Source organism: Vicia villosa, unplaced genomic scaffold, assembly GCF_029867415.1.
Source record: "Vicia villosa cultivar HV-30 ecotype Madison, WI unplaced genomic scaffold, Vvil1.0 ctg.001593F_1_1, whole genome shotgun sequence".
NCBI lineage: Eukaryota > Viridiplantae > Streptophyta > Magnoliopsida > Fabales > Fabaceae > Vicia > Vicia villosa.
In genome coordinates this window covers 177,005-191,932 of record NW_026705668.1, presented here as the reverse complement: position 1 = coordinate 191,932, position 14,928 = coordinate 177,005, and the positions used below count along the sequence as shown (strand labels likewise).

At 34.3% G+C, this 14,928-nt stretch overlaps 2 long non-coding RNA genes across 2 annotated transcripts; both read right to left on the bottom strand.

Moving 5' to 3' along the window:
* Positions 1 to 4,384: 4,384 nt before the first annotated feature.
* On the bottom strand, positions 4,385 to 5,825 carry LOC131635931 (uncharacterized). Its single transcript, XR_009293906.1, has 4 exons — positions 5,598 to 5,825; positions 5,381 to 5,492; positions 5,109 to 5,197; positions 4,385 to 4,977 (listed from the first exon to the last, which is right to left on the bottom strand). It is a non-coding gene; the product is annotated as an uncharacterized LOC131635931 (long non-coding RNA).
* A 7,360-nt stretch (positions 5,826 to 13,185) lies between these two features.
* Positions 13,186 to 14,626, bottom strand: LOC131635929 (uncharacterized). Its single transcript, XR_009293905.1, has 4 exons — positions 14,399 to 14,626; positions 14,182 to 14,293; positions 13,910 to 13,998; positions 13,186 to 13,778 (listed from the first exon to the last, which is right to left on the bottom strand). It is a non-coding gene; the product is annotated as an uncharacterized LOC131635929 (long non-coding RNA).
* Between the last annotated feature and the right edge of the window lie 302 nt (positions 14,627 to 14,928).

The following is a 14,928-nucleotide window of genomic DNA, read 5'->3' as shown; positions in this document are numbered from 1 at the left end:
GGCCTAACTCAACCCTACAAAACCGGCTTGTAGGGTGAGGATTGCCCCCACTTATAAGGACATGTTTAGGCCATATATTGTCCGATGTGGGACTCTTAACACACCCCCTCACGCCCAGGACTAGACAACTGGAGCGTGGAAATGAACGGTGGGTGGCCCGATAGCGGAAACCATAGAAGGTGGCCCACCGGATCTTAAACGAGGCTCTGATACCATGTTAAGATACGAAAGACTAAGAGGCATTTGAATAAACCGTGTGTCTTGTAAAGCACTACGGAGACTTTATTATATATAGAGAGATTACAGCTAATTACATAATATAGTCGATGTGGGACTATTCTATATACAAATATTCTTAACACTATATTTACAAATAACAACACAAATAATTTATGAACAAATTACAAAATAAACTACACACTTTTATTCACCAAATATAGAAGAGTTAGATATATAGTGTGAGGGTAAACACTTTAATACTCCAAATATAGTACAACACTTCAATTTAAATTCTAGTTGTGTGGATTGGAGTGCTAGCATCGATAAGATTTCACAAACCATGCTCAAAGCTCACTCACCATTTCCCATTACACTTCTCAGCAATGCTTACTTAAGCCACGAAAATGTCCAACGTACTTTGTAATACGGTGAACTGACTTTATCGAAATGTACGGTAAGAAAGAGTCGCCACCGACTTTTATTTATCCAAATTAATGAAAGGCTAAAAGAACAGAAAAAACCTTTTAAAAGAAAACTGAGTTCGGGGGGTAATTTATACAAAGAGAAGGTGTAAGGCACCCTTTGCATCCATGATTTTCCATGGGCTCTTAATTGCTTTGCTCTTTTAGAAACCAAAAGTTTAGAAATGTAGAAGAAGAAAATAAGGACTTTAGCCCGAAATGAGCGTAGCCTTATTGAAGTTTTTTAAGAAAAGGGTAGAAAAAGGGAATTTAAACCAGAGCATGCAATTAAGGGAAAATTACCTTGATATTTGTAAAAGTGGTTCTTTTGGCCTCTCAGGGCTATCCATACCATAGGAGGGTGTGAAGTCCTTTTATTTGGAGGTTGAAGGGTCGTCGCAATTATCGTTCGCCATAAGACTGTCCCTGCCATAGAGGGGCAGGTAGTCTAAGGGAAGGATCAGAATAGCCATCATTTTTTAGGCAACCAGAGGACACCTCAGCATTTCGTAGGCAACTTCGAGGGACGAGATCATATTATCGAACCGAAGGCAGCATCATTGGGACTTATGATCTTAAGAATGAACCGAGGGCAACATTGCTGAGGTATCCTCGTATTCGAGGAACTTGGCTATTCTGCACTGAAAAACACAAGGCAACAAGGCAACAGGCAATAGGCAACAAGCAACAGGAGGGGTTACCATAAAAGGTGTGTGGGTGCACAATCACGTGATTAATTCAGAAAATTTATCTTGTAAAAATTAATGATTCTACATTCAGTTCGAGGTTACACTCCCTAAATTACTAACCACGCAGTAATATAATGCATACAGTTTTAAGTGCCTTCAAGGCCACACAATACAACCAGAAGCAGTTACATAATAAACCATGGGAAAGGGGGAGAAAAAGCAATAAAGATAAGAAAACCCCACAAGGCAGATAGTTTTGACATAAGTAATAATAATAAGGGATAAATAACTGTTACCCCCCTGCCATTAGGGCGAGTTTTGGTTTTCCCCCTATTAATTTTTTTTTTGGGTTACCCCCTTGAAATATGAAAAGTTCTATGATTTACCCCCCTAGGACCCCCCTGTAAACTTGTTTTTTTTATTTACCCCCCTGGGTTTTCACTGTTTTTTACACGCTTAGGGGGGTACCCTAAAAATACAGGGGGGTAATCCAAAAAAAATAATTAATAGGGGGGAAAATCAAAACTCGCCCTAATGGCAGGGGAAAATGTCAATTATCCCTAATAATAATAAACGAGAACGAGTTTTAGGGTTACCGAACATCTGAGCTTTGACTGGTTGGTTAACCCTGAAAATTGGAAAAGGAAAAACAAACAATAAAGGGTGAGTATAGGGGCAGTTCATTGGCATTGAAGATAAACCCTAATTTATTTTATAAGGCAAAAAATAAATGAATAAAGAAATAATAATAAAATCAGGGACTTAGCTTTTGATCTGATATGGCGCATAGTCGGAGAAACCCTGATAGTAACCCTGAAGAACTGCACAAAGAAAAAAGGGAAAAAAATTTGTGTAGGAATGATCCTCGTAAACCCTGATTAGGGCACAAGTTACCATGGTTAATAGAATAAATAAAATCAAATTAATTAATTATTGGTTTTAAACTTAATTAATTAAATCGATGAAAATAAGGTTTCGATTAAATATCCTAACCCTAATATTTATTTTTAATCAATGAATAAAAATTATTAAAATTAAACAAATAATTTAAACTAAAAAAAACAAATTATTAATAATAAAAAAAATATATAAATGTTTTATTTATTATGTTTTTATATATAAAAAAAAGTTTAAAAAAGGTTTTGTTTTTTAAAGAGTTTTTTTTTAAAGACTTGTATACATATAAAATATTTATACAAAATATATATAATAAAAATAAAAAAACACAAGTTTATGTAATTTAAAAGAAAAAAATTTGAAAACTTAGCGTTTTGATCCTGTGTGGTAGGGTGCGTGATGACCATGGTAGACTGGCAGCTTCAGGGGCGCAAGATCTGAATTTGGGATGATCCAAAGGCTGAAAGTTGAGGGAGTATTGGATGCACGTGAGCCACAAAGCACCGGATCCTTTAGAATTTTAACAAAAAAACGCGCGCGCTTTTCAAACCCACCAATAGCGGACCGCCACGTCTTCATCGTCCCCAATTAACCTGCAAATTTTGCTGCTATTTTGCTACGAAATAGCTGTGAATCAAGCTTCTCGCTAATTCACCTGCAACGACCAAAATCTCTTACAGACACGATAACTTTATCGCGAGTATGCCATAGTGATCGTCCAACACTCACGGATACGATGGACCTAATGATTTGTCCTGATTTTACTCATAACAGAAAACCCTAAATCAAGAGCTTTAACCATAACAATGGCGTCCTCACCATACCGGCACCAAAACGAAATTAAACTTCCAGATTTGTTCAATACATCATAACAAATAGATATATGCAATCAAAACTTGTGAATGATGCGTAAAATGTTGTAATCGAAGAAAAGTAAGATCAGCCAAACCGTGAGTGATTGGCTCGTGTTCTTGAGGTTTCAGGGGCTTGTGATGATTGGTACAGCTTCCTTGATGCTCCTGGAACGTGTTGCAACCAATAAAACAACTTGAATTGACCTGTAATTCAGAATTCGTGTTTGAGATTTTCTTAGTTTTTGAAGCTCGGGTTTAAGGTTCTTTTGGTTGCAGAACTCGTAACCTTTGTGTTGCACCCCAATTTTTGACCTCTGAGATCCCATCATTTTTCTAAGTATCATGATCATTATCATTATCATTTATCATCATGCATATTTTTATTTGCTAACAAAAAAATAAAAATAAAAAGTTTGTTGCTTGTGTGTTAAAAAAGACAGGAGAATGATCAAGAGAAAGCTGAAGAAATTAGGGTTTTAAGGCCCACAAGAGGTTCAACATTCACTCAGTATTCAAAGGTTCCTTCAATCAAATTCAAGTCCAAGGATGGCTCAGTTTAAGGCAGACAACTCTCAAGATCGCCAGAAGCGCCAAATTAGGGTTTTGTTCTCCCTTCATCTCAAAAGAACTATCTTCATCAACAATCAATATTTGGTCCTCAAAGATTCATTCCAAAAAGCTCAAAAACTTTGAATCAACCAAACTAGGATTCTTCATTCATTCACTCGTTCATTGCAAGATAATTTCGTGTTCATTTGAAGTGTGCCATTTTCAATTTGTGTGATTCAAGAGATTAGTTTGGAATTTGTTCAAGGAATTGGCATATGGATTTGTCATTGATGAAAGAAAGTGTTTCACATGGATTGCTTGGAATTTAGAACAAGTTCAAAATCATCCATAAGGATTTCTTCAAGGTTTGCAAAAAAAGAGAAGACATTATCCGTTTTGAGTTCATTTTGAAAGAATTGCTTCAAGTATGGTTCTAAGACCATGAATTAAAGAATTTCAAGTTCAATATTATTTCAAAGATCCATGATGGAAAGAACATGTTTCAAGGTCTAAAATTCAAAGGATATCCTATCATTTTCTATTCAAAAGGAATTCAAATTTCATTCAAGAATATTCAAACTTCATGTTTGAATAACAATTTCATTCAAGTTCTAACAAGAAATTCAAGCATTTACATGGAACAAATGAATTACAAAGGAACTTTATCTAAAGTTCAAGAATTACAAAATTTCATTCATTTTAAAGAATACAGGTTTCATACAATTCTAAGGTGAAATGAATTGGAATTACAAGAAAAAAGAAAAAAAAGCTTCAAAGACTTTCTTGAATCCTTCAATCTTCAAAGTCTTCATTCTTCAAAATCAAATTTCTTCATGCTTTCTTCAAAGTCCTCATGCAACATGAAAAAGAAACAAAAAGGGGTGAGATTAGCAAAAGTTCAATAATTCAAAAAAAAAAGATTAAATCAAGACAAAAAAGGACCAAAGAGAGATTTTTTGTTTGGCTTATGTCATGAGAATATATATTTGCACATGTCATGAGGAATATGCTTGCAATGATTATAACTTGCCAATCAAGTTTATTATCATCCAAACACATCCTTAACTTTGCCTATAAATAGGAAATTCTCTCCTTGAAGTTAAAAAAAAAGCTACTATACTACTAGCTTTCTCACTTCACTCTCTTTTCATAATTTTCAAGTTACAAAGTTCCATAGTTACAAAGAAGGGAGAGGTAGTTCTTCATACCTCACTTGAAGATCTTCATCTTCAAGCTTCCAACAACTTGAAGTTCCATCTTCAAGGCTCCCTAATATCCAAAGAGGTGGTGGTCACTTTCATCAAAAGCCTACAACAACAAATCAAAGTTGTTAGCAAGAAGTTCTAAATTGTTCTACAACAATCAACAACAATTCGAGGGTGTTCTTCATCAAACACCACACGAATTTCCAGAAAGACAAAAAGAGATTTGAAGCATACCTTCAACGTTGCAGCCCCGTGTCTACACCTCATACACACATCACCTGCAATTTCAACACCGACGCTTCCAGCAACAAGTTATTGTGAAGCTGTAACAAATTGCAACAAAATTCAGCAAACAGCAACAATTCCCAGGAACAATTCACAACAATTCTAAGGCAATAGCGGCAAGAGTTCGGTAAAGCATCAACAACAATTTCACAAGCAGCAATTCAAAATTCAGCAATAGATACTATCCTATCAAAATTCCAGAAGCAAAATAAACTATATACCTCAACAATCACCGGCAAAAATCTCCTTGCCGTAGGTAAGTCGATTCAACTCTTTCTCTAAATATTGTAATTTGTTGCTGTTAAACTTATTTCCCTGTTAAAACGAAAATCACTAGAAAAATTGAAACAGGGAGACTAAGTTATCAATTGAGCCATGATCAGAAAATTAAAAAAAAATGAATTGGTTTGAGAAACTGTAAAAAATGATTTGTATTACCTTGAACATGAGAGAACCAAAAAGCACCCTGAGAAATTGTTGTTGTCACTGTTCTCCACGAGAGAGGTAGCACAGAGAGAGAACATTAGTTTGTCGTTGTTGCTACAAGGAGAGCTCACCGAGAAAGGAGAACCAAGAGCAATTGTTGTTCACATCAAGAAAGAGAAGCTACTGTTGTTGTTTTTTTATCAGAAACGTGAATATGAGAGAAAAGAAGAAGAGAGGCGCTGTGCCTCTTCTGTCCAACTCTTAGGGTTTTCTCTAACCCACCTTGCATATTGGAATGTGGGCGGATCCGGGCTCCATCTGACCCGACCCGGTCCGGCCCAGTTTTTTTTTATTTCCTTTACTTCAAATCATTTGGACCTGCACCTTCTATTCAGATTAAACACCTCTGACCCAAATTGATTTTATTTTCCTTAGTTTTTTTTATTATCTTTCATAAAAGTATTAAGTATTTTATTTAATATAGGATTTTATTTTTCTTTTCTAATCCTTATTAAAAATGACAAAAAAAATATGTTTTAATATTTTCATATGTTTATAAGTATGTTTTAATTTTAATCCTTATTAAAAAAAAATCCAAAAAAATATATTAGATGCATATTTAAGTTTGTGCTTCTAATTATTTTATCTTTTCATGAAAAATCACAAAAGAGAATGAATTAAGTTTAATTTATTTTATATATTATTCGATATTATTTCTTATCTTTTTTCCTTTGTCCCGAATCAGAATAAAAGATCAAATATGGCAGAGATTGTATGCAGTTGATTTAAGACTTTTGGAAATTTATCGTGTAGTCGCTATGATTCTATCAAGCTTCTGATAAATTTTCATTAACTTTAAATCCGAGATCATCATTCACTCACCATCGATCTTCACTAACATCGTGAATATACTTGACTAGCTTCAAGATGATTCAGGTGCTAACATACTAACAATTGACTTTAATTTCAGCATTTTATTATATTGTTCTTTATATTTCTTGCTTTATGCTTTATTTTATTATTTATTATTTATATTTCTGTTATTTTTTTTTTCTTTGTCCATTTGGACATATTATTTATATTTCTGTTATTTTTTCTTTGTCCACTTGGACATATTATTTATATTTCTGTTATTTTTTCTTTGTCCACTTGGACATATTATTTATATTTCTGTTATTTTTTCTTTGTCCACTTGGACATATTATTTATATTTCTGTTATTTTTTCTTTGTCCATTTGGACATATTATTTATATTTCTGCTATTTTTTCTTTGTCCATTTGGACATATTATTTATATTTCTGCTATTTTTTCTTTGTCCATTTGGACGTATTATTTATATTTCTGCTATTTTTCTTTGTCCACTTGGACATATTATTTATGTTTCCGCTATTTTCTCTTTGTCCATTTGGACGTTTATATTCCGCTATTTTCTCTTTGTCCATTTGGACGCTATGTTTATGTTTCCGCTATTTTCTTTTTGTCCACTTGGACCATACTTTACTTTTATGCTAAAAACACTAATAAACAACAAAAAACTAAAAAAAAAAAAAACGCTTAAGGTTCTCTCTTGGACTACTGGTTACTATCCCTAGCATTTTGGAGATTCGGACTTATGGACTTAGTGCCTCTGGACCCTTATTCTGTTATTACTCTGTGGTTGTTCTGTCTGGCATTGGATTGTTGTCTGTTTGCGTATGCAGGTATTTCCTTGGAAGTCCTTGATGGTTAATTCCAAGGCATTGAGATAAGGATTTTACCCGAAAACAGCCGTTACTCTGCCTGATTTTCATCAAAATTTTAATGTGCTTAATGCAAAGTGGTGCTAAAGATAATAAGTGCATCTGGATCCCCAAGTGGTAATGCGTCGGTCAACTGTTGGTTTCTTATTTTGGTCAGATCATTCTCTCCTTAAACTTTTATTTTATGCACTAGGTTAGCCTCTTCATCTCCTCCACTTCTTATATTTTCAAAATCTTCTTCCTTTTTTTCCAAAATCTTCTTATGTTTGTAAAACCTTTTTTTAAAACCTTTTTAAAAATGTCTTTTGCCCTTAGTGGCTTTTCTGCAAAAGTTTAGACACGATTAATTGTTGTAGTGAGTTGCGATACCCCATGATTTTGAAATTGATTGATATAATGAGATCTTTTCTGCGTGAGAGAGCTAGTGGCATACTCGTTGATTTTATCCGAGTTGGAGCCCTTCTTTCATTAGCGATGCAAAGAACTCATTTGTTCTCATGCTCAAGATCAATGGCCGAGTATTTCTCTCCGACGATGATAAAGTGTTTATTCATTTTTTTTAAAAACCGTTTTCCCTTTTAAGCGGAACTACATTAGCTCTGACTTCTCCATTGCACCGAGGAGGTATGTAGGCACAAGGCTTAATGTCTTGCCGAGCTTATTTTAAAAATCAAACAAGATAAAAAGTGATCTAAGCAAAATTAAGAGCCCATGGATAACCATGGATACAAAGGGTGCTTAAAACCTTCCCTTTGTATAACCAACCCCCCGAACCCAAAATCTGTCAAAAGGTCTTTCCTGTTCTTTTATGCCTTTCCTTTTTTGGATAAAATAAAAGTCGGTGGCGACTCTTGCAAAAAAAAAGAAAAGAAAAAAAAAGAGCAAGGAGTCAGTTCGCCTCAAAAAACCGAGTTTACAGAACTGGCGACTCTGCTGAGGAATTGAAAAATCTTTTTTAAAAGAGGGGTTACCTTAGAGTCTTAGATCACTTTAATATTTGCTTATACTTGGTTATTTTGTACATACTTGTTATTTCATGCTATTCTTGATATATGTGTGGTTCTGTCACTTGAGATACTTTATGGACAAATCCTAACCCGGATTAAGTACACATAAGAATTAGGTGGAGGGTATAGTCATGTATGGCATACAAGGAGTTCAGTCCTTAAAAAGCTGGCATGAGAATCCTTCCGCTCAGTGGAGGTTCCTTGTTGGTAGTATATGTTTAGCAAGTTCAGTTGCGAAGACATTATTGCTTTCATTGAACTGTAGAAGCTGAGTTGGCTGTAGAACCCATAACCCATCCTGGCCTTACTAGGTTGTGGCGCAGAAACTATTCAGGTGAAGACTTGGATTAGTTGTCATGCGAAGAGCCACACTCAGACGAGTTTTTCTTGAGAATATTGCTAGCTCACAAGTTCAGTTGTGTAAGCCGGTAATATCCGAAAGAAGAATGTGGACTCTGACGTATCAGTAGAACATGTTGTGCAGGTGATTAACCCCTAGTACTATCCCATGTTTGGTTCTTTGACCTCATGCTCGTGACGTTGAACTTTTGAACCTACCTTATGTGCACCATGTTTGTGTTACCATTTCTGTATATGTGGCATTCATGCATTCATACATTCATAAAAATCTTTTCCTTTGATTTCGAATGAACTCAGAGGTCTTTTTTTGTAAACATCGTAAGTTTCATCAAACTCAATGGATCTTGGGTGTTGATGGGGTGAAAACTCTAATCCACCAAAATGGATGATTGATTTTGATGATAACTTGATCAATGCTTTAATCCAATGCTTGAATGTTTGCAAATTAATATTTTAAGTTCTTTGGAACTCAAATAAAAAAACAACAATTACATCATTTGCATACATACATCCAGGTCATCCATGAAAATTATCCTTGTCTGTCTCCATCTTCAGAGTTGTTTGTCTACCATCGAGTTGATTCTTCCACCTCGGATTCCTCTTCCATAAGGTTTTAGGTCTAATTTTCATTGTCCTTTCCATCAAGGGGCAGCGGGCCATGATTTAGAAAGATGTTTCCCTACTGTTTGCATTTCCTCAGTTGTATTGTTTGCTCTTAAACTTTTTTCATTCCTGAATGTTAGTTTTAATGAAATGAGCATCGTATGTTTGAATTCATTTTCATCTACTATGTCTATGTTTATGCTTCTTTTACAAAAAAAAAAAAAGAAAAAACAATAATAATAATAAAAAATAAAATAAAAAAAGTTTTTTTGCTTTCTCTATCAAACTTGTGTTTTATGCAAAGATTGGAGGGAGGATGATGACAACGAAATACCCAAGTTGTTGAACTGTATGCTTTCAAATAAAACTTTGCTAACGATGTACAGGCATTGTTTCACTTCCCAAACACTGGAGAAATAAGGAAGTTAATCCCTCGTCAACCCCTTTGAGCCTAGAAGTTGGTGTTTCTTTCTGTACGAAATAACCCATATTTTAACCCGGGGCAGGGTAGTTCCCAGTTAATTTGTTTGTGCATTCTATTTTAAGAGAATCATTCAATGCACCTTTTAACAAGTGTTTTAATCACAAGCTTTCCCCCGCTTACATCAAAGAAGTACTAGAGATGCCAATCAAAAGCTGATAATGGTTCATTATAATCATTAAGCAAAGTAGTCACTATCTTTCAGGAAAAAGTATCGAAAAATAAAATCGACGAAAAGCCTGCTAAGTCAAAATCAAAAAATGACTTAGGCAAAAACTAAGGCATCCCGCTGACTGTAAGTTCAAAATCAACAGTTCAGGCAAAAGTTAGGGATATCAAAAGAAAAAAAGGAGAGATAAGTCAATAAGTTCTTGAACCACAAAATGTTGTGACTATCAAAAGGAAGAAGTGACTGGCATCTCCAAGTTTTCTTGGCTTGTGAACTATCATCATTACAACAGGTAAAATTCCAAAAGTCTCTTGGTACCTGAATGCATATTTTGAATTAACTGGGTTTAGGAATGAAGATCATCACGGAGATGGGGTGGGTTACAAAAATTTTGAGCCTTATACCTTTTATTTTTTTAAACCGTGAACCTGACCATGTTACAACCTTCAAAAGCCCTAATTGAAGCAAGGTTTATTTTGAAAGCATACTACAACAAGGTTGCGTAAGCTGACTCCCAAGAGATTTACCAATCATTTATGTTGATACCATATCTTTGCTTTATCTTTCACGTTGATTGTCTTAACCTTTATGTTTTAACCAGTGATTCCATTTTCTTTACAAAGTGATTTTGATTTCAAAAATATGTTTTGAGCATTGCATTAAAATTACCATTCTTGAATGAACACTTTATTTGAAAGTAAGTACTTATCTTTCGGGAAGTTCAAACAGTCGAGAAACTTGGTCAGTGATCCTATCAGGGGCACGTTACTTCAAGATCCTGTTATTCATATGTTTAATCAAGATTTGTTGATCAGAATATCCTCTTCAAGATGTATACTATGGCAAGTCTTCCCAACATTCATTTCAAGAGTTGAATATGTGATCAGTTCATCCCCAACATAGTTCAACTGAAGCCATGATCAGTTAACTTGCAACAATTACTCAATCAGGGGCAATCTTCTTCAGCAATACTCAAGCCTAGTTTATCAGTTATTCTCAAAGGATCATTTGTTTGATACAGTTATCAGTGTGACAAGAAGTTTGTTCATGCATCTTCTTTCCAAGCGGATTTTTTTTTTAGAGTTCCTGTGTTGAGGAATCAAAGCTCCAATCTTGCCTCACAAAAGAGTCAATCCCAGTCGTCATGAATAACTACATTGCATTGAGCATTCATCATGCATAGAAAACTTTAACATCATGCATAAAAACAAAATCATGCTCATTTACATTCTTCTAAGGTCCTGTTGTTGTCAACATCTTACCTTGAGATCAAAGTCCAACTTACTTGGCACCTACCCAAACAAATTTATCCTTTTGATTCGTTTTGTCTGTATCTATCTGATATTCTTCATGATATGTCTTGTTTGTTCTGACAATTTTTCAGAACTTTGTCACCTTTTATTCAAAGCTTCTATGGATGTCCCAATTCCCAATAAAGTGTTATTACCTCATTCAATGTCACTCTTGAATGTCTCTGAGTTCAATCATGTTTTATCTTGATTGTCGTTTGATGCTGCTGCATTCATGGTTTATCTTAAAACGCTTTTGATATTTTCTTCTTAAAGTTCAAATCATGTTTTACCATGATTGACCTTGGTGTTCTCTAATCATGTTTTACCTTGATTGTCACTTGGTATTCTCTAATCATGTTTTACCTTGATTGTCATTTGGTATTTTTCAATCATGTTTTACCTTGATTGTCATTTGATGTTATCCAATCATGTTTTACCTTGATTATCCCTTAATGACATCCAATCATGTTTTACCTTGATGGATCTGTGACGATTATCTAATCATGTTTTACCTTGATTGTCCGTTGATGATTACCCAATCATGTTTTACCTTGATTGTCATTCGATGTTGCCTAATCATGTTTTACCTTGATTGTCATTTGATGTTGTCCAATCATGTTTTACCTTGATATTCATTTTATGTAGCCACATTCATGTATGCCTCAGATATTCTATTCTCAAAGTTCAATCATGTTTTATCTTGAAAGCTTTTGTCAACTGTTTCTTTCTTGTGTGAAGTCTGATTCTATTTCTAGATGACGTATACCTTTTCCTTAGCGGAGTCTGTTTACTTCTCCCCTGTGGTGTCCTATTTCCATCTCGTGGAAATCATATGCATTCATAATCATAAGCACTACATTGCATCTCAGGTTCAAAAATTGTGTTTTTATATATATTTAAGTCTCTTCAATCACGTCGAAACGAAGATTTACAATCTTCACATCTCCGGATAGAAGAAACTTAAATAGGGGCATCTGTTGCACCCCAATTTTTGACCTCTGAGATCCCATCATTTTTCTAAGTATCATGATCATTATCATTATCATTTATCATCATGCATATTTTTATTTGCTAACAAAAAAATAAAAATAAAAAGTTTGTTGCTTGTGTGTTAAAAAAGACAGGAGAATGATCAAGAGAAAGCTGAAGAAATTAGGGTTTTAAGGCCCACAAGAGGTTCAACATTCACTCAGTATTCAAAGGTTCCTTCAATCAAATTCAAGTCCAAGGATGGCTCAGTTTAAGGCAGACAACTCTCAAGATCGCCAGAAGCGCCAAATTAGGGTTTTGTTCTCCCTTCATCTCAAAAGAACTATCTTCATCAACAATCAATATTTGGTCCTCAAAGATTCATTCCAAAAAGCTCAAAAACTTTGAATCAACCAAACTAGGATTCTTCATTCATTCACTCGTTCATTGCAAGATAATTTCGTGTTCATTTGAAGTGTGCCATTTTCAATTTGTGTGATTCAAGAGATTAGTTTGGAATTTGTTCAAGGAATTGGCATATGGATTTGTCATTGATGAAAGAAAGTGTTTCACATGGATTGCTTGGAATTTAGAACAAGTTCAAAATCATCCATAAGGATTTCTTCAAGGTTTGCAAAAAAAGAGAAGACATTATCCGTTTTGAGTTCATTTTGAAAGAATTGCTTCAAGTATGGTTCTAAGACCATGAATTAAAGAATTTCAAGTTCAATATTATTTCAAAGATCCATGATGGAAAGAACATGTTTCAAGGTCTAAAATTCAAAGGATATCCTATCATTTTCTATTCAAAAGGAATTCAAATTTCATTCAAGAATATTCAAACTTCATGTTTGAATAACAATTTCATTCAAGTTCTAACAAGAAATTCAAGCATTTACATGGAACAAATGAATTACAAAGGAACTTTATCTAAAGTTCAAGAATTACAAAATTTCATTCATTTTAAAGAATACAGGTTTCATACAATTCTAAGGTGAAATGAATTGGAATTACAAGAAAAAAGAAAAAAAAGCTTCAAAGACTTTCTTGAATCCTTCAATCTTCAAAGTCTTCATTCTTCAAAATCAAATTTCTTCATGCTTTCTTCAAAGTCCTCATGCAACATGAAAAAGAAACAAAAAGGGGTGAGATTAGCAAAAGTTCAATAATTCAAAAAAAAAAGATTAAATCAAGACAAAAAAGGACCAAAGAGAGATTTTTTGTTTGGCTTATGTCATGAGAATATATATTTGCACATGTCATGAGGAATATGCTTGCAATGATTATAACTTGCCAATCAAGTTTATTATCATCCAAACACATCCTTAACTTTGCCTATAAATAGGAAATTCTCTCCTTGAAGTTAAAAAAAAAGCTACTATACTACTAGCTTTCTCACTTCACTCTCTTTTCATAATTTTCAAGTTACAAAGTTCCATAGTTACAAAGAAGGGAGAGGTAGTTCTTCATACCTCACTTGAAGATCTTCATCTTCAAGCTTCCAACAACTTGAAGTTCCATCTTCAAGGCTCCCTAATATCCAAAGAGGTGGTGGTCACTTTCATCAAAAGCCTACAACAACAAATCAAAGTTGTTAGCAAGAAGTTCTAAATTGTTCTACAACAATCAACAACAATTCGAGGGTGTTCTTCATCAAACACCACACGAATTTCCAGAAAGACAAAAAGAGATTTGAAGCATACCTTCAACGTTGCAGCCCCGTGTCTACACCTCATACACACATCACCTGCAATTTCAACACCGACGCTTCCAGCAACAAGTTATTGTGAAGCTGTAACAAATTGCAACAAAATTCAGCAAACATCAACAATTCCCAGGAACAATTCACAACAATTCTAAGGCAATAGCGGCAAGAGTTCGGTAAAGCATCAACAACAATTTCACAAGCAGCAATTCAAAATTCAGCAATAGATACTATCCTATCAAAATTCCAGAAGCAAAATAAACTATATACCTCAACAATCACCGGCAAAAATCTCCTTGCCGTAGGTAAGTCGATTCAACTCTTTCTCTAAATATTGTAATTTGTTGCTGTTAAACTTATTTCCCTGTTAAAACGAAAATCACTAGAAAAATTGAAACAGGGAGACTAAGTTATCAATTGAGCCATGATCAGAAAATTAAAAAAAAATGAATTGGTTTGAGAAACTGTAAAAAATGATTTGTATTACCTTGAACATGAGAGAACCAAAAAGCACCCTGAGAAATTGTTGTTGTCACTGTTCTCCACGAGAGAGGTAGCACAGAGAGAGAACATTAGTTTGTCGTTGTTGCTACAAGGAGAGCTCACCGAGAAAGGAGAACCAAGAGCAATTGTTGTTCACATCAAGAAAGAGAAGCTACTGTTGTTGTTTTTTTATCAGAAACGTGAATATGAGAGAAAAGAAGAAGAGAGGCGCTGTGCCTCTTCTGTCCAACTCTTAGGGTTTTCTCTAACCCACCTTGCATATTGGAATGTGGGCGGATCCGGGCTCCATCTGACCCGACCCGGTCCGGCCCAGTTTTTTTTTATTTCCTTTACTTCAAATCATTTGGACCTGCACCTTCTATTCAGATTAAACACCTCTGACCCAAATTGATTTTATTTTCCTTAGTTTTTTTTATTATCTTTCATAAAAGTATTAAGTATTTTATTTAATATAGGATTTTATTTTTCTTTTCTAATCCTTATTAAAAATGACAAAAAAAATATGTTTTAATA